Source organism: Dipodomys merriami, unplaced genomic scaffold (assembly GCF_024711535.1).
Source record: "Dipodomys merriami isolate MVZ:Mamm:240054 unplaced genomic scaffold, mDipMer1.0.p SCAF_283, whole genome shotgun sequence".
Lineage (NCBI taxonomy): Eukaryota > Metazoa > Chordata > Mammalia > Rodentia > Heteromyidae > Dipodomys > Dipodomys merriami.
The window spans coordinates 944,052-965,848 of NW_027204304.1; the positions used below are offsets into that span (position 1 = coordinate 944,052).

General features: G+C 33.9%; 1 non-coding gene across 1 annotated transcript; it reads left to right on the forward strand.

Annotated features, from left to right (window-relative positions):
- Window positions 1–3,092: 3,092 nt before the first annotated feature.
- On the forward strand, window positions 3,093–3,199 carry LOC138838578 (U6 spliceosomal RNA). Its single transcript, XR_011375670.1, has one exon. It is a non-coding gene; the product is annotated as a U6 spliceosomal RNA (small nuclear RNA).
- The last annotated feature ends 18,598 nt before the right edge of the window (window positions 3,200–21,797 follow it).

Consider the following 21,797-nt stretch of genomic DNA (forward strand, 5'->3'; position numbering starts at 1 on the left):
ATAATTGTGTTCTACACATTTATTGACAGGTTACAAATTATTCTCAAATTTTAATGCATTAAAATACTTTCTTTTTTTCTTATTTTCTTAGCTAGGAAATCAGCAAGACCTCAGTAAGTATTCCTCACATAAGACTTTTCAAATGGGTTGGTGAAATGTTGAGCTGAGCTCCCATCTTTTCAGAACTCACACTTCTGCTTAGGAATTGATGCTGGCTGTTGGAAAATAGCTCAAGGAAGAATGTCATTTAAAGCCTTATAACTTTATTCTGTACCGGGGTATTTTCTTGCTACTTTGTTTATTGAGCGTGTTTACAAGAACAACATTCCCTGGGGAGCAGGGAGATGCCATATGAGGTTTTCTTACTGAGATTTCTGAGTGAGTTGCTATCACTTGTACTGCATTTTGCAAATCGAATCTGTCAAAACCATTTTAAGAGATATTTGGTTTTAAAAGATATTTGGTTCCAAGCATTCTGTCTAAGGCATATTCAACAACTAGTGAAACTTGTGTTGTCTGTAGCTATGTGTCCTTCTCTATGTGTGCATGTATACATGTGTATAAGTATGTGTGTATTTTTGTGTATAGTAACATGCATGTCTACATATAGACGGGCATATACACCCATATATTCATATACAAATAAATATACATATATAAATATATGTGCATATATATATATATATCAGTTGTTCAGTGATTCAATCTATAGTTCCCAGCATATTGCCACTCTCACAATGTGTACATGATAAACTGCTCTGAGGGTATTTGTTGTATGATAGACATCTTTTGTACTCACTTCCCCCATTAACCTTGTTTTTCATCCCTGAATACCTTCGGTCTACTTTGCATAGGTTAGCATTGTTTTCATTATATGTATTCACTGATAATAGAAGAAAAATTGGTTTGTAAAAGAAAGAGAACTTTTAGGTCAGAGGTTAAAAGTATCCTAACGTCTCAATGATTCTTATGAGATAAAATTTGTAATAGTAGTAAAAGTGAAAAGGAATTCCTAGATCTGTTGTTTTGCCATTTAGAATAGGAAAGAATAACATCACGTCACTATTATAACTCTTAAAGAATGCAAGGGTAACTGATGGTCGCTATCATTTTTCCACAACACCAGTGGATTCTGAAGGATAATAGTAGACCAGCAGAAATTCTAAGTACCATACATGGAGCATGAAAGATAAAGAGAGGAAATGAGAGAGTGAAAGAGAAAGAGAAATATCACAATACTGAACGTGCATAACAGATAAACAAGAGCTGTACGAGAATATTCATACTGCTATCTTTAGACTCTACATGTACATTTGGAGGTATTTGATGTATGTTAACCCATTAACATGAAATATAAAGTTATTTTGATAAAAATAAAAATGATTCAGGAGAAATTATAAATGCAAAAACAATCTTCACAGAAGCAAATTCTCAGAAATATTTCATCACTTTGAAAAGGATAAAGTGGATGAAGTTAGTAGTATGACAATTCACAAAGACATAAAAAGATATTAATATATTTCATTATATATCCCAAAGAAGAAAGCAATTATTGTTTAGATGATTTTTTAAAACACAGTCTCTCAGGTGTTGGGAAGGTGGCTCAGTGGTAGAGTGCCTGCCTTGCATGCACTGGGTTTGATTCCTCAGCATGACATAAGCCGAAAAAGATGGAAGTGTGTTGTGGCTCAAGTGTTAGCGCTAGCTTGGAGCTGAGGGAGAGCACCTAGGACCCAGAGTTCAAGCCCCATGACCACAAAAATCAAAATATAAAACAAAACAAAACACAGTCTCTCACGTTTGTGGCTTCAACTCTGTAATACCACTGCTTCAGCCTAGGGCTAAGGTTTTAGGTGTGTATATTTATCAACACTCCTGATTCAGACTCTACTTAATCATTTTTTTTAAATAAATATTTTGTTCTTAATTTTCCTCTTTGTAAATTCACATGCCCTATAAAAAATGGTTCGGCCATCCCAGTAACCTTCTCAATGTACCTCCTAATAACGACTTTCAAAAAGTTGTATTATATTACAAGGAAAACAATGCTACAAATAAGGAAAACCAATAAAAATATTAATGATTAAAATAAAAACTAAAATAATTAATCAGTGTTTTCAGTATTTGAAGGGTATTACCTATTAGATTTTACAATTTTCTCATATCCCTGTACATTTAAAATGGGCTAAGGTTATGATATTCAACAAGAGGTTTTTAGGTTATGAGTAATCTTTAAAGTTACCCACTAAGATTACTCTTTATGGCTCATCTAATCATTTGTATATGTCTTATATCATCATTTGTTCCTCGCTAACATATAAAATAAGGAAGCCAGGGGCTGGGAAGGTAGTTCAGTGGTAGAGAGCTTGCCTTGCATGCTTGAGGCCCTGGGTTCAATTCCTCAGCACCACATAAGCAAAAAGAAAAAAGCCGGAAGTGGCGCTGTGGCTCAAGTGGTAGAATGCTAGCCTTGAGCTGAAGAGCTGAGGGAGAGCGCCCAGGCCCATAGTTCAGGCCCCACGACCGGACCCAAAAAAAATTAAAAAACATAAAATAAAATAAGGAAGCCCTATAGTTTTAACAGAAACAGTGTAGTTAACAAAGTCTTAACTCTTTATTCTGCTCCTTTACATAAAGACTTGGCAACTTCTGATTAGTAATGTTCCTATAAACTCTTAAATATACATACATAGTAGCATATGTCTGTTCTGTTACCATAAATCTTAAATATTTTATCGAAAAGTTTTATTACCTGCCAAACAGTCCTTGTTTTAGCATATATAAGCAAATTCCCAAAATTAAATATATTTAAACCATTAAAACTTTTAACAAAACTTAACACTTGCTGCAGTGTTCATTATGACAGGTGCCTTGTATAGAATAATTTAATTCCTCCTCCTACACATCTCTTGAACAACAAATATCTGGAATTATTTTGTTTTTGACATGTCAATCTTGATTTTAGTCTTAAATGTGTGCTTATTTAAGAAGTACATGGTTCTAAAATTTCATGAAAATTCTTTTAAACTTACTTTTTGTTGAATTGTCTAGTTTAAGAAAATCAATTACATTTTTTATATAAAACATGTTCTATGTTCCATTCAGCATCACTTACTCTAACATTGGAACTATACAGAGAAGATTTGAATGACCCCTGTGCAAGGATTGCAGGCAAATTCCTGTACCATTACCTACTTTCACAACAACAGATGCTGGAGGGGATGTTGCCACAAGTTAACTGTACTGCACTCTTGGTGGGAGTGTCAACTTGTTCATCCACTTTGGAAAGTAGTATGGAGGTTCCTCAAAAGACTTCACATAGAACTCCCCTATGACACAGCAATCCCACTTTTGAGCATTTACCCAAAAGATCACAAACAAGACGGTACTAAAACTGCCATCACAATTATATTTATTGCAGCATTGTTTAAGATAGCTAAGATATAGGACCAACCCCAATGCCCTTCATCAGATAAATAGATCAAGAACATGTGCTATTTATACCAATGAAATTCTATGCCTCCATGAGAAAGTATGGCATGACCCAATTTGTTAGAAAATGGAAAGACTTGGAAAAAAATTATTAAGTGATGTAAGCCAAGTCCAAAGAAACATAGGTCACACGGTTTCCCTAATTTTTAATAACTAATATAACTGGGATAAGCAGAAAAGGTCAAAATCTATGCACATATGACCAGATAAGATGTTGTTAAGGGAAATGAACCCCCAAATAGGAACACAACTGTTTTTTTTTCTTTCTTGCTATTGTTCTAACGTACTTATAACAGGCTATGTGATTTTTTTTGTTTCTTTATATGTTCCTCCCCCATGCTATAACCCCTGTTTTCACTGTATTTGAATTTGGTGTGCCCACCTCTTGTATATACGCTCCTGTAATTTGGGGGAGGGGAAGGAAAAAAGCAAAATGCTGAAATAGGGATTCAGGTTGACCCATTGTAACAAAGAGATGCACAAGACACTATGTTGAAAACTGAACTTTACAAAAATTTAGGCAGGGGAAGTGGGGAGGGGCGTGTACTTGTAGAGGTGGGAGGGAAAGGACGGTAGAGGGAAAATAAAGGAGGAGGTAACAAAGCTTGTTAGGAAATGTACTCATTACTTGCTCATGTAAATGTGACCTCTCTGTACAGTATTTTTAAAATAAAAAACATATGAAAATGTTCTGAGATGAAAGAGTTTATTTCCTTTATTTTACTCATATAATATGTTTAACAAAGAAATTAATGCGAAACACTGATATGAAGGTATTTTGAATGAATGTGTGTGTGTGCACGTGCACGTGTTCTCATGCACTTGCATGTATGTTGGTGTGCTCACAGTTTGAAAAAAGGGCGTCAAAGTCTTGCTAGGCCTGCTCTCTAGATTGGTGAGCTACTATATGAGCTACATCTCCATTCCTGGCCCTTTGCTAACATTAAAATTTTTGAAAAATTATCTCATGAATTTATTTTGTCCTGATTGGCTTGCACTGTTATCCACATATCTCTGGCTCCTGAGTAAATATGCCAAGTAGTTAGGATTACAGGTGTGACCAACCAGCACAAGGCTTTCAGAATAATTTTAAAAGTGGAAGAAAGTTTACTTCACGGGGGCTTGTTTTATCATCTCCTACTTATAAAGCACTTTGGAGTGATTATTTGTGATTTTTTTTTGTTTTTTAGATTCTTAAGAAAGTAAGTGATGATATTTAAAATGGAACCTGGAAAAATGGGACAGAATATATTTGTCTCTCTTATAAGCTCAGCTCTGTGCATGATAACCCAATATCACCAACACAGTCTGTGTTGAAGACAAAAGGTAACAGAAAATAATCACCATGGCCAATAATTGTTATGGTATTATTTCTTGGACAATATGAACCTTGAATAGAGAGTGTAAGAGAATGGAGAGATTTTACCTACCTTTTGTGTATTGCTGAAAGACTTTTGGAAACTTTGACTCATTTCCTTCCTCACAGTGTGTGCTTGGACCATGCACTTATTGACTTTAATTACAATTTTTCCCAACACTAAAATGGCAATAACATTAGCATTATAGAAAATGTTATCTTAAGAATTAAGGAAAATAAAACTTGTGAAATACTTAACATAAACTTCCATGAATGAGTTTTGAGTTTAGTCAGCAGTTTTTTTTAAATACTAAAAAGAATGCGAAAAGTATTACAGAAATCATTCCATATAGTGAGCAAACAGAAGTAATGTTATCTATTGACCATGCTCTTCTTCCAAGGAAGCCAGGTGGATTATTTCTCATGCTGTAAATCAAACTTGTTATCTTATGTCTTGATAGTGTAAAAATATCAGGACAAAATAATGAAGGAATGTTGTAGACTGAGGTGAAGTCCATATGAAAATGTGCAAAACTGATAAAACATAAAAGTATCTGAGCATTATATTGTGTTTTACATCATTTAAGTTACATTGCAAAGTTAAGAAAGACCTACAAGAATGGATTCTCTTTTTGATGTCCTATCATAGGTCCTTGGATGAACTCTTTCCTCATTCTTGTAAAGACATCATCAGATGAGGGGAACTATATTATTTTTTGTTTGCTTCTGTACATTTATTCTTCATTTGAAATCTGAACTACTTGAGACTGAAAGAAAACAAGGAAATTAGACACGCAGTCTTTGGAAAGAACAATCAATGTGAAATAAATAAAATGCATACAACCTTGTAAAAGGTCTGACTAAAGTGAGTTATATAGTCTCAAGCATAAACAGAAAATGATTAAGAAATATCATGTTATTTAAAATGGAAAATGTTAGGAGTTGCTTAATATTGTTCCTTTCTAATACCTTGAATTAATTATTGATTTTGTATAGAAAGATTAAAGATGAGATTAAAAAGAAACTTGATTAAAAGTGGACAAAAGTTCTGAATAGACATGCTCTCCTTAAACCCTGAAAAATTCCAGTGGGTTTACAAAGTTCCTTAATACCACTTCTATGCTGGTTTAATTCTTTTTGAGCAGAAGTCATTAGAGAAATGTAACTCAAACTTACTATGATACTACTTCATAATTATTGTAACTTTTATCAAAAAAATCAAAGGAATCCGGTGTGGTGGTAAAGGCTTTTAATTCCAAGCATATAGGAGGTTGGATTTAAGTCTAAGGCCAGTCTGGAGTACTGAAGATAATAAAAACCTGCCCTTTTTTACTTTTTAATAAAGGTAATAATTCTGAGAGTGTGGAGAAAAGGAAATTTTCTACACATTTCAACAAAATGCAGGTTAGTATTCTCCTTGTAGAAAGTAATATGCAGCTTTCTAAAGAACTCCAAAGTTGAAATATCATCTGCCCCACCAATCATGTGATTATTTCTCTATGAGTAACTCAAATATATCTGCAGTACATTGTACTCATCATTCACAACAACAGCCAAGATATAAATCGAATTTCAGTGTTCAACTACAGACTAATAAAGCCATGCAAAAATATCTTTTTCTGTTTCATCCTTAGAATATCAAGAGACTTCTCCCATTAACCACAACTTACAATGACCTGAAAGATGTATTCTAAATGAAGAAAAATATTGTCTTCTGATCTTTGTAAACACATACACACACACACAGAACACACACAAACACACACACACACACACACCAACATCAAACATTAAGAGAGAAATTTTTAAAAAGTAAAGCAAGGTGGAATTGCTGGGGCATTTAGGTCACAATGTAGAAGATAGTAGATATACAAGATGAACCGGTATAGAGTTGTAATGTACAATCATGAGGATACAGGGGACAACACTGGCCTTACATGGTTTCCCTTATTTGCAATATCTAGTATATGTCTGAGTCAAGCAGGAAAGGTCAGATAAGGTGATGTTAGGGAAATGGACCCTAAGATATGTATTCAATTTTTTTTCTTTCATGCGATTGTTTCTAACACATTTATAAGACTATTTATTTGTTGCTTTGTATGTCCCTCCCCCACAGTATAACCCCTGCTTTCACTGTATTTGATGTCTGTATAATTTTTGGAGGGGAAGGGGAAAAACAAATCGTTTAAATAGGGAAACAGTTGGACCCATTGCAACAATGAAATGTACAAGTCGTTATCTCGAAAACGAACTTTACAACTTTGGTGGGGGGAAAAGGGGGAGGTTTGGATGGGGGGGGAGGATCAGAAGGGATTGGAAGGAGAAACAAAGGAGGAGGCTACAATGCTTGATAAGAAATGTACTCATTATCTTGTCCATGTAATTGTAACCCCTATGTACAGTATTTTGACAATAAAAAAACTAGAATGAAGCTTTGTAAGTAGGAGTTGTTCTTCTGAGTAGGGGTTGCTCTTTTTGTTGTGCTTCCTTCAGTAATGGATAAGATGAACATAATTCTTTAAATATACCTGCTTGTTTGCAGAAATAATAACAAACACTATACCAATAATGTTGCATGCTCAATATAGAACAAAATGTCAAATTAAAATACATGATATTATCCTTGGTGTAAACTAATTATTGCAAATAAAGGAAACCATGGGACCTATGTTTCTTTGTCCAGTTTACTTCATTAATATGATTTTTTCCAAGGGGAGTACTATGTGAAGTCTTTTAAGATCTTCCATTTCCTTAAAAATGAGATGATACCTTTGTTTCTGATGAAAACATAGTATTGCATGTACGTATATCTCTCTGTTGTGTGTGTGTGTGTGTTTGTGTGTGTGTGTGTGTGTGTGTGTGTTTCACTTTCTTGATCCATTCATTTACTGAGAGGCATCTGTGTTGATTCCATATCTTAAGTAGGGTAAATACTACTGTGATAAAACATAATTGGGCTGGTAGCTTTAGTGTGGCCTTGTTTGTGGTCACTAGGGTAAATGCCCAGAAGTGGGATTACTGGGTAATAGGGGAACATTATTGTGTACATCAAGGATAATATTAATAGTTGAGCGGAATAGCTCAATAGCTATGTACATATGACTCTATAAGGTGATTTAAAGTTAAATCAACACTTGTTGATTTAACTTTTTGTTGTTCTTAATATACTACGTGATTTGTTTTTATCCTTTTGTGTTTTCCACACCTATAGTTTATCGCCTGAAGATACTGTATTTTAATCTGATGCCCGGGTATTGTAAATATGTTGATCTGAACTTGGAAATGGAAGGAGAAAAAACAAAATGGTGAGACAAAGGACAAAGGAGTAACCTATGCAACTGTGATACTCACAAGACAATATGTTGGAAATAATCTTGGGGGGGGGGGCGTTGGGAGAGAAGAGGGAAAAATTGGAGAAGGGGTAACAAGTTAGAAAAGAAATGAATTCCTTACCTTACTTGTGTAAGTATAACCCCTCTGTACTTTTCCTTAACAATAGAATTTAAATAGAAAATAAAATCTATGAGAGCAGCAATACAGGAGATAGCAGAGGGGGAAAATATTGTAGTATAGTGCAGTAAAACAGCTGTGGAGACCAGAAATTTTACTTTTACATAGGAAGTAATAAACTAGCACACAGATTTTCAGCCTCATGTCAGTCATTAAAATGGGGAAACAAAATGCACAATCAGTAAACCAATAGAGATAAAATAGAAAACTAAGCAAGTTGAATAGATGACTTGGACCAAGAATAACAAATGACACAATTAGGTAACAAATAACAAGCTGGTAAGTTTAAAAAATATTACCCATAATTCTATTAAATGTTGTGTACATCACAATTTGTTAGCACTATAATTCAAATCACAGTTAAATAATATATCATTATTATAATGTCATTTATTTTTGATTTCTTAGTATTGAATGTTTAATATAAAATTTTAATTTTAGCAGCTATAGAAAAGAAGAAAGTGAAATTAATTTTAATGATATATTTCATGAATTGTAAAATTGAGAAACATTAGAATTTAAAGAAATAATTTATCATTATTGTTTTATTTCTGTGAATTAATGTAATAATTCAAAGTGTATTCTACACTTAACACTCATCGTAATATCAAATAATAAATAATTGCACATGACTCGGTTTTAGGTGGAAGGATTTAGCACTGTGGTAAAATTCATACCACACAATACACGAGGGAATGACCCGTTTCATCTAGTTTAAGTTGTGGAAATTTGATTTCTACATGAATGTTAAATTCCTGTCTAGGTGACATCTATACAAGTATATAGAATTATATGCATGAGGAGTACTTCAGATGATACTTAAAAGTCATATTCATTAATTAAATTTTTATTATTTTGTACCAAATAAAAATTTATAGAGAGACTGAATTTCTGAGTAGATGATGGTGTATGTGGGCCAGATTATGCACATTGAGACTTATTTTATATTCCTGATATTGTTTATACAGTTAGATTTAATTTTCCATAACTGGGTTAAGTTATTATATTGGATATATGAAAGTGATTCTTTGCCATTAATCCTTTGCCAGTTGTCTAATACTAATATAACTTATCCATATGTTAGAAGTAATGGAAATAACAACAGATATAAGCAAGATAAATCAGTCTGAGGTAGAAAAGAATTTTCACCTTTATTTTGATAGCTGGTCCTTTTTACACTACAGAATATTCTTGGGAAAATGTGCTCCAGGCTGGCCACAACTGCAGAATATTATGGTTTGATCTATCATAAGAGAAGGAAGGCTGGGAACGTCCCTTCCAAAAGTCTGCTCCCAGAGATGTGATCTGCTTTATGGTGGTTACGTGAAAATGAACATTTTTCACAGTCAACCTTGAAAAGCTATCTTGATAGACCATTTCTGTAGCTGGATTACTACAGACTTCTTCATAGTTTTGTAAAGATGCCAGGTTTCCTCATTTTGAGACAATTTAACAGGAATTTAGTCACCTGTGTTTTGTATCTTTCAGGGAAAAACCAAATGACCCTAAGCCAGGGAATCACTGGGGCCCAGAAATGCTACTACCTTGAATAGTAATCCTAGACCTCTAAAACAAAACACACAAACACACACACACACACACACACACACACATACACACACACACACACACACACACACACAATCAAACAATCAAACAAACAAAAAAATCCAGTTAATACAGCCAGTCAGGGCTGTTATCACAGCCTACTTGAAGTCAGGCAAAAAAAGAGAAGCTGAGAGTTATTTAGCTGATAACCAATATATTTTTTATGAGGCAGACTGAAATGAGACCCCAGAGAGAGGGTCAGGAAGACTGATCAGAGAGACTAAAATTGGTCACACAAATATTGGAATATAAAATTCTTTGCAGAACAAATGAATCATAGTAAGCCTGCACATATAAGAACAAGACAGCAGACCAAATTCCAGAAATGCACATTTTCTTAGAGGTCAGCTTAATGAATTAGCAATGGAAATATTTGAATTCTTAAATATTTGACCACATGTGGAAGAAGGCTGAAGAGAAAGAAAATGCCATCACTCTGTTAGGAGGTCCAACATCACATTAGGAAGTAATCAAGCACAGATTTGTAATAAAAAGAGTAAATAATTATTCCAAATGAGGGCTTCATTTGTTTTGATCTAACAGTTCTTGATTTAGGTGCTAGCAATTACCATACAATTGATCCAGTCCCACAGCTGAGTTAATACTGACCGCAGTATTCCCACATGAAGGAACAGAGAAAATTTACAAATGTCTGATGAAATGAGTAGAGGGTGAAATGTTCTAATAATGATATCTGAGGTTTAGAATCAGGTGATGAGGTGGATTTTCTTTTCTAAAAATCCATCATTTTTAGCCTGGTGCCAGTGGCTCACAGCTGTAATCCTACCTACTCAGGAAGCTAAGGTCTGAGGACGGCCGTTCAAAGCCAACCTGGCAGGAAAGTTCCTGAGACTCTTATCTACATTTAACCACCAGAAAACCAGAAGTGGCACTGTGGCTCAAGAGGTGGAGCACTCACCTTGACTTGAAGAGCTTAGGGACAGTGTCCAAGCCCATATTTCAAGCCCCTCAACCAACAACAAAAATCTCCCTTTTCTTGGATCTTTTCCTAACATTCAACAAAGAAGCCATTTTATCAAGCACTACATTTAAGTCCTATTCTAGCTACTGCAAATAGAATGATTTGGTATCCTATGACAAATGGTTCATATTTGCGGAATCAAATACCAGCAATGGTAACTTTTTTCCAGTCCTTGAACTCTGGGTCTGGGCCCTGAACATGGTTATGCTGGTAGCTTTCATTTGAGCTTGTTTGTTATTTATTGGATTACTGCCAATGAGGGTAATTACTGGGTGTAAAGGGAGATATATGTTTAGTCTTTTCAGGAAACTCCGTACTGCATTCCACAGTGGTTGAACAAGTTTAGTTTCCCACCAACAGTGTAATAGAGTTCCCAATTGGTTACATCCATGCCAGCATTTTCTATTGCTAGTTTTCTTGATAATGGGCATTCTAATTGGGATGAGGTAGAATCTGTCTTGTTTACTTGTAGATTTGTGGGCACCTTCTAGCTACCATGAATGAATCCATGAAATCTATATTGCTCGGTGTCTGCATTCCTTTTTCTTTTCTCTTAGTATAATTTTCCCAAGCCTTTCATTTTCCTTAATATTGGTGAAAAGTCATCCTTTCTGATGGGTGAATAGAATTCCAGTGTGTGTGTGTGTGTGTGTGTGTGTGTGTGTGTGTGTGTGTGTGTGTGTGTGTGTGTGTGTGTGTGTGTGTGTGTGTGTGTGTGTGTAAGATGATTATAGGCCCATGAGTTCATTTCTATGTCTTCTGTTTCATGTGTACTTTTGTAATTCCATATTAAATTTGGATTGCTTTCTTTACTGCATTGAAGAATATTGTTAGGATTTTGATGAGTATCACATGGTCAATTGTTTGGGGCAGTATTGCAGTTTTTGACACTTTAATTCTTCCACCCAGCAACATTGAAAGATTTTCCATATCCTTGAATCTCCTTCAATTTCCCTTTTTAGAATTTAATGTTTTCACAGTAGAGTTCCTTCACATTTTTAGTTAAATTAATTAATTCCTCATTTTGTTGTTGTTTTTTGTTTAGATTAGATTTGATTTTGAGGCTAATACATATGAGGTTGTATTTTGGATTTCAGGTTGGTTCTTCCCATTGTTGGTAACACAGAAAAACTACTGATTCTTGGTGGGTTTTATACCGTGCTACATAGCTGAAGGTTAGCATCACCTTTCCTAACTTCAGGGAGGAAGCTATAAGGACTTTTAAATACAGGATCATTTCATCTGTAAAAAGGGATAGTTTTACTTCTTCCCTATTTGTATCCCCCCCCCTTTTTTTCTCTTTCCAATTGCTCTTGCTAGAAAGTCCACTACCATTTTGAAGAGTAGTAGAGAGTGGACATCCTTGTCTCATTCATTGTTTTAATGTCTTAATGCTTCCACTGTTAGGTAAATGCAAATTATCTCTATCATAACCATACTCTGTATTATATTGAGGAGTGTTCCATGCATTCCTAGCTTCTCAGACTTTTTTAATCATAAAAGGATATTGGAGGTTTTTAAAAGCTATTTATATATCCATATAGATGATCATGTGTTTCTCACCCCTGCTTCTACTGATGGTTTGTGCTATGGTTATTGACAAGAATATTGAATCAAATTGTATCCTAGGATGAATCCTTTTTGATCATACCATATGGCTTTTTTTGTTAGTTACTGAAATTGGCTGGTGAGAATTTTATTAAGAAGTTCTGTAGTAATGCTTATCAAAGAGTTCTCTTTCTTCGGTGAGTCCCTATGTGATTTAGGGAAGTGTCTAATTCTATTTTCATAGAATGTGTTTGATAATTCCATTTCCCTTTCCATTCCATTGAAGAGTTAGACCTGCGTATTGTAAGTTCTTTGCAGGCCTTAATTTCATGGTAAATTCATTGAGTGCTAGCCTTTTCTGGAATGGGAAGTGGTTTATTGGCATTTAATTTTCATTAATTCTTATGTTTTACTTCTTGCTTCAGATTCAGTATAGGAAAGCATCAATTTCTTCCGGATTCTCCAGATTATTGGCATAAGGTTTTCAAAGTACTCTCTTATACCATTCTCAATGTTGCTTATATCTGTTGTGTTGTCTTATTTTTGTCTCTAATTTTCTCTATTTGAGTTAGTCCTCTTATTTTTTTTATTATGAAAGTGATATACAGAGGGGTCGTTACAGTTACATAAGTAATGAGTACATTTTTTAAGTGTTAACCCTTCCCCATTTTTTCCTGCTTCCCCCAACCCTGACATCCCACTCCCGCAAAGTTGTAAAGTTCATTTCTAACATAGTGTTAGAACCAGGTTAACATGTATAAGACAAAGGGTACAGAAATAAAAAACAGTGAGTACAAGGAATTACCCAAAGGGTAAAAAGTGAATAGAAACAACCAAAAACAGGTCACTATACAATCATCTTGTATCTATTTCTTGAAGCTCATTTCGATAAGCATCATTTTATATGGTGATATGCATATTGCTTTTGAGCTATTGTGACTATTGTAGACATATTCTAGTGTTTCCAAAGGATTGAAAATCGGTGGCCTATGATTCTTTGGGTCTTGCTTGTTTGACTTATTATATTTTAGAAGTGATTGCATTTCCTTACAAATGGGGCAATGCCATTCATTCTGATGGAAGCATAGAGTTTTGTTGTAAACGTATATGACATTTTCTTGATCCCTCATTGTGGGCTCATAGGGGAGCTCTATTGAGGAACCTCCATACTTCTTTACAGAGTATTTGAACAAGTTTACATTTCCACCAATACTGTAGTAATGTTCCTTTTTGGCCACATCCCCACAGCCCAGCATCTTTAGTTTTAATTCTCTTCATAATGATCACTCTAACTGGGGTGAGGTGGAAGGCCAATGTTGCTTTGATTCGCACTTCTTTTATGGCCAAAAATGTTGCATATTTCTTCATGCGTCTATTGGCCATGCATATTTCTTCTTCAGAGAAGTCTGTCTTTACATCTTTAGCCCACTTATTAAGAGAGTTCTTATTTCTTTGAGGATTTGTTTTTATTTGGGGGGGAGTTAATTTTTGGGGCTCTAAATATATTTGAGATATGAGGCCATAGTGTGTTGCAGAGCAAATAAAGATCTCCCAATCTGCTGGCTTTTTTTATTAACTTATCTATATAAGTTCTCTTCTTAGTCAGGTTGTGTCAAGTCTGTTAATTTATTTAAAAAAACCAACTCTTTTTAAAAATTCTTTCTATGTTTTATTTTGTCTTTATTTATTTCTGATTTTTTAAACTTCTTTCTGTCTACTGCTTTGGGTTAGGGCTTGCTCCTGTTTTCAAGGCGTTTGAAGTACATAATTAAAATATTTGTTTGAGATTTCCCAAATTGCTTGATGTAGGTACTCAGAGCTATAAATTTTCCTCTAAGTACTGCATTTCCTGTGTCCCAGATAAGCTAGTATTTTGTGTGATCATTTTTGTTAAATTCCAGAAACTTTCAGTTGTTTTCTAATCCCTTCAGTGTCCCACTGGTCATTCAGCAACGTGTTATTCAGTCTTCATGGGTTTGACAATGGTTTTTTTTTTTTTTTGCTTTAGCTGTTTAATTCTAAGTTTATTATGTTACATTCTGACAAGATATGGGAGTTCAATTAATTTTTCTTTCAATTTGGACAGAATTTCTGAGTGACGTAGGATATGTTCTATTTTGGAGAATCTTCCATGAGCTGCTGTGAAGAATGTATATTCTGATGATGAATGTATATTCAGTAGATGTCTGTTTGGGCTAGGTGGTCAATGTAGTTATTTAGGTCTGCAGTTTCTTGGTTGAGTTTTTCCTGGATAGGTCATTCATGGATGACAATGATGTGTTGAGGTATGTTTTTAGGTTAAGTAGTATTTGGTTGATGATGTGGAATGCTCCAGGATTCAGGGCACTGATATTTAGACTTGTTATATCCTCCTAATTGAGCGTTGTCTTTATCAATATGTAATGTCTCTTCGTACTAATTTTAATTTAATTCTATTTTATCTTATGTTAGTAATTCTACTGCAGCCTGTTTATGGTGTCCATTTGCTTGAAAATATTCCTTCCAGCATTTCAGTTTGAGTATGTGTTTGTTTTGGTCAATAAAATATATCTCTTGTAGATGTTAGATGGATGCGACTTGTTTTTTGATACTACTATTTAATCTATGTCTTCTATTTGGAAATTTAAGTCCATTGATGCAGAGAGTTAAGACTGAGAATTTCCTGATAGTCCTGCTATGTTATACATCTGCTGTTAGGAGCTGTGCCTCATTTACTCTTAATATATTTACTTTGTTCTCTGATTGGGAGCATTTTACATAATCAGTTCCTGTTCTTCTTGATCTTTTCTATGTAGGGTATATTTGATTAACTTCTATCCTGCTGATTTGGTGGAGATACATTGTTTTAAGTTGCTTTGTAATGAAATATTTTTATATTTCCTTTAAATGTTAAGGAGTTTGGCTTGGGACCGTATTAATGATTGGTAGTTGTTTACCTTTAATGTTTGTCATATATCATGCCAGGCTCTCCTTTTTGCCATATCAGCTAAAAATCTGTATTTAATCTGACTGTATATTCTTTATAAATAATCAATCTTTTCTCTGTAGCAGCTTTAAAAATCCTTTCCTTTATCCTTAATGATCCTCTAATGGATTTTGATGTAGTGGTTGATTGTTCAGTTCTAGAATTCTCTGTTTGGTGTTCTAAAGGTTTCTCTTTTCTGAATGAGCCTATCTCTTTGGATGTTTGGCATGTTCTCTGCTATATTTCTGTAATATGTTTCCCATCCATTTAGTTTCCTACTCTTCTCCTTCTTGATACCTATCTCCCTGAAATTTGATTTCTAAATGAGTCTTGTACTTCTGGAAATATCATATCTTATTTCTTGTATTTGTTCTAAATGATAATTTCCTCTTTCCTGTTAAACCTATTCTGTCTTTGACCCTGAGATTATCTTATATGTCATTTATATGCAGTGGAGACTTTCTATTTTGTTTTCGATTTCCCTGTCTTCTAATTGGTCCTTTTTTAGGCCTTCTATCTCTTTATTAAATATTTGTTTCCGGTATTGTATGGAATTTCTGTACATTTTTTATTTGGGTGAGGGGGTTGCAAAGGTTGTTTTCTTAGCTTTGCCTTCTCTCATATCTTTTAACTAGTCATCCATTTTTTCCTTGGACTCCCTTTACTTCTTAGAATTTATTTATCTTTGTTTCTTTTCTCCACGAATTATTTTGCTAATCGTTGTTTGTTCTCATCTTGTTCACAAATTTCCTTGTAGAGGTTTTCTCTCTTTTCATTAATCACATTTTCAGCAGCATTTGTAATATATTTTGATATATCTTCTATGTCCTTGATTGTCTGTTCTAATGCCTGGTTATTTACTGTGTGAATTGAAGTACCTTGACATAATTTTTCTTGTATTTTTTCTGATTGGTTTTGTCCATTTGGAAGTTTGCTCTTGGGGAAACTATGATGTTAATAATTGACTCTCTATGTTCTTGGTTGGTTTGCCAGGTGTGGGTTTGGTTTTCTGTTTTGACTTGTTTTTCTGGAGTTAGGTATTTTCTATACAATTAAGTGTAGAAGTATAAATCAGTTATGGTGAGATGTTGTGATGTTAATACTTATGGTTCCAGTGACAGTTCGGACGGTCCAATGGTATAATGAATAGCTCTGTGTATGGATGTGGCTTTCTGTGATGTACACTTCTATTTCTACCTTTTTCCACGTGGCCCTTTTATTTCTACATTGCAGATGTGCTTTTGAATATGTTGGTCAATACAGTCACAGTAGTCACCTGCCTGGCTGGGCAGGTTTTCATAGATTTCTATTTTCTAGTGAATATAGTATAAAATCTTCTTATGAATTTTATGTCTATAATTATATCTATAATTACAGCTTTATATCTATAATTATAGTTGTCTTGGTGTGACCCTCTAGAAGTGGAGTACGGGCCAGGACTCTGTTTCATTAGAGAGAGCTAGGGAAATTTTCTGTTGTTATTCTGCCATTGTTTTTCCTCTTCCTCAGATTTGTTTTATATATTGTTGATTTTTTAACATAATTTAGGTTTTGTGATGGTTGTATCAGGTTATTTTTGTTTTTCTGCTTGTGTTATTTTGAAGTAGTTATTTCAGGCTTCATTGAAGAGACAGAAATATTTGTTATTACATTGAGAGAAATCGAGAAGACATTTTAACCTATTTGCTACAAGTAAATTAATATTAAGCAAAGCTAATGTAAATAATCACTTCTTACTCTACAGAGGACGAGTATAGTACTCGCGAATATCTTGGAGGAAAAGACTTTAGACTCATTACAATTGATGCCTTACATTGAAATTACCGGCTAAACATTCTTCTTCAGAAAATCAAAAGCTCCATTTATTTCTTATTAATATTATAAAATCATAATACCTGCATGTTGAATTGTTTTCCTCTGCTATTTTCAATTCCATTCTTCATCCATTACATATCTTTGAATGACCAATTCCTTCAAATACCTATATTTCTTATATTGTGTTATAAATCTCAGTAATATTAATACGAATTTATCTCTGAGCCTCATCTTGAGCTACATTTATATGTAATTTATGCATTCTCAAGCAAGAAACCTATTTTACTCTATTTTATGTTTTAATCAATAAATGCATTCTCTTTAGAAATATGTTCTCTCTTTTATATTGCTCCAGTAAACATCATGTGTCTAGTACTTTTACTGAAATATAAGATTTGGAACTAGAAGCCACCCCCCCCCATTATCACTTTCACGTAAACCCCTGGAGACTATTTTACCTATAAAAATATAAAAGTGCAATGCACATGTTTATATATAAATAATATAATGGTTAAGATAATTAGACACAAGGACTACCACATCAATTCCCAATTGACTTAAAGGCACCAAATCATTGTGTTCATGAATATCACTATTATTAGAAAATGATTAGTCAATACAAAGTTTATATTATATTTGAAGTTTACAAAATGAAAATTACACCCAGATTTGCTGTCAATATCCTGTTTCCATGAATACACTTTTTCAGCAAACAGGTAAATAAAAATAAGGGTTTGACACAGAATGTAAGATGTAGAAGTAGACTGTCTTTCCTTAAGATGATTAGTACCTGCAAATCATGTGATATATTGAAAGATACTATAAAAATTCATAAGAAGATGTATGATCAGAAATGATAGGTAAGAAAAGTAACTAGAAAACTGTATATGTAAATTGACCTTTCAATATAAGATGGCAAGCTTTCAATATATGGGCCTATAGAAGGTGATTCTGTATTTCTAACTCACATACAATATTCTGCATTTTTCCACATACTCCCGTTCTCTTACCTCAGTTCCTGATCAATATTCTTCTATTTCATGATGTCAATTCCTACTAAAATAACAAGGTGGATGTTTTTTTGGTCTCTAGATCCAATACATTTTAGTATTTTGGAATAGTATGAGTTCATGGAGTTTGACTTGAATGTCAAGATTGTAGATATTGTATTCAGGTTACTGTTAATTGGCCTGAAGCATACAAAGACACACAGTATACTAAAAAGAAGGGACTTGATCTCAGAGAAACATACAGGTCCAGGCAAGATCCTGAAGCAAAGAAAAATCAATGGAGCAAACACCAATCAACTATAATTACAAAGGAATGGAACTGATCTCTGATGTTTCTGGGTGGCAGGTGTGTGTATTTGCGTGTGTGTGTGTGGAGAGAGAGAGAGAGAGTGAGAGAGAGAGACAGAGAGAGAGAGAGAGAGAGAGAGAGAGAGAGAGAGAGAGAGAGAATTTTAGTGTGGCTTCCATATTTATAGTCCATAGAGCAATAATTATTAGGGAGGAGGTGCTCATATCAGAGCTCTGATACCGTTGTCTTCATTTTTTACTGAGATAAACACTTGCTTAATCTCTAATTAAATAGGGAAAATAAACTAACATGTAACGCGATTGTTTTGACAATTAATTAGTATATTGAAGGCCAAAGGGAGCAATTGGAGATCAGTTTAACCTTTTTCCTCTCAGTTGAATATTACACAGCAATAGATGTGATTTCAGGGGTCTCTTGCAATGTACTGACAGCTGAATTATTAATATGCTTAATAATATGAAACATATGATGGAGAAATAGATCAGCCAGCAAGCACAAAGTACTAGTGATAAGACCAAACTTTTGAGCAGGTTACCACATCTTTTAGGAATGTAATTCGTTCATATGAACTTCAAATTTTAATCACACAAGGAAAGCCACAAAATTTGAAGTTCATATGAACGAATTACATTCCTAAAAGATGTGCTAACCTGCTCAAAAGTTTGGTCTTATCACTAGTACTTTGTGCTTGCTGGCTGATCTATTTCTCCATCATATGTTTCATATACTCTACTGTTCAGCCAAGTAGAAAATGCTCATGATCCCATCTCATTTTACAAATTTCCATTCCATACAGACTCTATTTTAGAGTGCTTGCATTTAATATACTGCAGCACCTCATCCTTCCCTGTGGGAGACAGGAAAAAAGATAATTTTGTTTGAATATTAAATTACATAAATTAGTGGATACAGGCATGATTTGTAAAATTATAGAAGTATGTAATAAATGTAAATAGGGAACATGTCACAAACAAAAAATATAATTAAAATCACATGACAAGACTAGAAGTCACAGCATTTTGTGCAGGGAAACATACATTAGATTAGTTGCAGAATTTCTAATTTGAGATAAATTATATATTAAAGCATAATTCCCCTTACCTAAGGATTGAAACATTTTATTGAAAAAAATATATATATAGTTTTTTTGGTCGGTCATGGGGCTTGAACTCTGGGCCTGGGTGCTGTCCCTCAGCCCTTCAGCTCAAGGCAAGCGCTCTACCACTTGAGCTACAGCGCCACTTCCGGTTTTCTGGTGGTTTATTGGAGATAGGAGTCTCATGGTCTCTCCTGCCCGGGCTGGCTTTGAACCGCAATCCTCAGATCTCAGCCTCCTGAGTAGCTACGATTACAGGCGTGAGCCACAAGCACCCGGCTTAAAAAATATAATTCTTAGAGATATTTTTGCTTCATAATTTTAGGGATACAGGTGAACCCATTGCAACAATGAGATGGACAAGTCATTATGTCGAAAAACGAACTTTACAACTTTGGCTGAGGGGGTGGAGATGGGAAGGTATTGGAAGGGAAAACAAAAGAGGAGGCAACAATGCTTGATAAGAAATGTACTCATTACCTTGCCCTTGTAATTGTAACCCCTCTGTACGGTATTTTCACAATAAAAAAAGAAAATAATTTTAAGAAGACCATAATCCCAAAGTTATAATTTTTCTTATTATTTTCCTATTTCCATGTGATTTACCTCCAAATTAGAATTCCAGATATATGATTTAATTTAGTTTAACCGAAACTATTATTGAGTATAAGGTTCTTATACTCTCTACATTCATCACACTAAGATCATCAAATATGGTGACTTTGAAAGGATTAGTCTCTTTGTCAACTATGTTAACATTATTTACAACGTGAGTGAAATGTTTAAAAATAGTATTTATTTTAGTTTAATTACTCTGAAGAGACAAGAACTGATATAATAAAAGGCTAAAAATGATTAGTTTTTAAATTGAGAATTTAAGAATTGTTTTTGACCACACTGGTTACTGGAGCCTTCACAACATGAAGATAATTTATATTGAGATAATTTATATTGATGAAGCAAAAATCCTAGAGCTTACACATTTACAAATACAAATATTATGTCATTCTGAAAATTTAGATCGTATATTAAACAGAAAACTTAGCATTCAAATATCTGAATATAGTAATACATTGAATTGCAGGGTAAGTACTTGTTCTGAAAGGAGATAAAATTGCATTTATTTATAAAAGTAAACCTAAGTATACATTTGAATAAAAGAAAATGTTTAAAATATCACTCATGCAAGACAAAAGATGTACAATTTGTTGTCTTTCATGCCAATTATGTTCTCTAAACTTACTGGAAATACTAGATTAGTAACCCTAAATCATTGTTTTGTAAGGAAATAGAAATTTAGTTCCTAAAACTCATTACTATAAATTTTTCTCAAGCAATTTCTAAGTAATTGTTTATATTTTTTGTTTATATTTTTTGTCATGGAATCTTATTTGATTTTTATTCATTAAGTTAATTAATTAGCCAAGAAAAATATAAATTATGCATGAACAAAGTTTATCTAACACATGTATTTCTTTCAAAAGACAAATGGCACTCTTAAAGAACACAGGAAGGGGGCTGTTAAGGTGGCTCAGTGGTAGAGCGCTTGCTTTGCATGCCTGAGGCCCTGGGTTCGATTCCACAGCACTACATAAGCAAAAAAAAAAGCCTGATGTGGTGCTGTGGCTCAAGTGGTAGGGTGCTAGCCTTGAGCTGAAAAGCTGAGGGACAACGCCCAGGCCCAGAGTTCAGGCCCCACGACCAGACCACCCCCCCCAAAAAAAAAAAGAACACTGGAAGGCAGTGTTATGTATTTATTAATTTTTAGTTATTTTGTTAATGGTTATTAATTTTCAGAAGTGGCATTTTCATTATGCTCTTTCCATAATATATTTAAAACTTTTGATTATACTCCCTCTATTTCCTTTTTATTATTATTTTCTCCAAAGGTCTTCTGCATTTCACATCAAATTATATCTTTATATATGCACATATAATCTAATTTGGAAAATTTTATGTGAACTGCAACTTAATTCAAGATGTACAGTGGATTAACAGGATGAACAAAACCTTGAGTATTTTCAGTTAACTTCTGAATTGAGCTATCATTATTATTTTGGTTAGGGTTAGGATCCCAGACAGAAATAGAATTAGGGTTAGGGTA